Here is a 1,831-nt window from a genome sequence, read left to right as displayed (position 1 = left end):
TACTTGGTTTTTGTATTGTTTATTTTGGAAAAAAATCTTAGTTTAAAAAAAAATTAGAAAATAGGTATCTACACATCGTAGCCAATGTTGGATATCGTCATTTGACTTGGAAAAGGAGGACAATCGAGCGTACGGGTCACGTGATGTTAAGTGATTACCGCCGCCCACATGCTCTTGCAACACCAGAGGAATCTCAGGAGCGTTGCCACCTTTTTAGAAGCTACCCATGTCGTATCGTCCTGGAAACATCGCACAAGGAAACTCATTCCAACGCTTTATTGTAAGTGGAAGCAAGTTCCTTGCAAATCGCACTGTGGAGTAACGCCACACATCCAGATGGTGGTGTGTGATGTGAAATTCGGCGGCACGAATCAGGTCAAACAGTTCTACGGAATGCTCCCCCTGATAAATGAGGTAGAAGCCACAGTGAAACGTTTCCACGCAACGCCAAGTGATCTAGCCATTCACAAAGCCAGGGTCCCCCACAATTCGAGGTGCGCCACACCAGAGATGACAGCAATACTCCATATCTAGCCAGACCAGCGATTTATAGCGTGCTAGAATGTGGGCTGTCTTGAAGTATTTTCGTAGTATATTTATGACCCCCAGCTTTTTCGAAGACAATTTGGCTTTGCATGATGACCGCGGAATTGGCTATCACTCGACATTTCGAGACCCAGTATTCGGATACTAGGCGAGGCTTTAAGCGAAGTGTTGTCCAAGTAAATTCGCGTAAACTTTAGTCTTCTGGGGGTTTAGCCGGACAAAGTTCATGTACCCCATTCCGCGACCTTCTCAAGAGAGGACTATCTCTATAATTACTAAAAATGGCTTTGCATTCTGATTCTTGACGATACACAAATTATATTCACAAGTATTTTTTTTGGGACGAGACGAGCAGGACGTTCAACTGATGCTAATTGATACACTCTGCCCATTACAATGCAGTGCCGCTCAGGATTCTTGAAAATCCCAAAAACTCTGAGCGGCACTACAATAATTTCACTAGCTACGGCGCCCTTCAGACCGAAACACAATAATGCATACACAATACTGCTTCACGGCAGAAATAGGCGCCGTTGTGGTATCCATAAACTAGACGGATGATTATTATTTACAGATATTATTATTACTAATAATTTTGAATAAAATCCGCGAGTAACTGAGACAGGTGGTATCGGTTCATTGACGGAAATTCTCTCTAATCCGCGTCCAAACCTGATGTTCTTAATAACTGTGCGTCTCTCAGATGTTTGTAAAGTGAGTCGTTGAGTCATACAAACATTTGACTGAATCTTTTTATCTAAATGTTTTGATTTTTCTTTAGGGATGACACGTGTTTCGCCTCTACACGAGGCATCCTCAGGAGTTGTTGACTCGCCAAACTCAGGCACGAGACTCGAATTTACACTAAAGAAAACTCAAGACATTTTGATACTTAGGGATTTCCGCAAAATAACGCCAACTTCAATAAATTTTCTGAATCTTTTGAGTGTGAGTTAGCACTCATTCTGTGTTAACATTCAATCACTACTGATTACCTACCTGTATACCTACGTATACATTTTTATCCAATGTTGGTTTTCTATTATTTTCATCACTACAAAAAAGATCAAGGGATTACATTTCCTAAAGGTAAGTCAGCCTGAGCAAATTGGGTGGTGAGCGACTAGTCATGTATATGTTAGGCCGGGCCACATTTAATAATCGAAGGAAAAAAGCTATCAAAGGAATGAAGTCTTAGAAAATATAATATACATTACATACTATTTTTTGGCGAATAGGGATTTGTTTACTGGCAAACACAGCGTCTATACCAGAACTTATTAAA

The sequence above is a fragment of the Leptidea sinapis genome, chromosome 32 (genome assembly GCF_905404315.1).
Source record: "Leptidea sinapis chromosome 32, ilLepSina1.1, whole genome shotgun sequence".
Classification (NCBI taxonomy): Eukaryota; Metazoa; Arthropoda; class Insecta; order Lepidoptera; family Pieridae; genus Leptidea; species Leptidea sinapis.
This window is presented reverse-complemented; position numbering follows the sequence as displayed.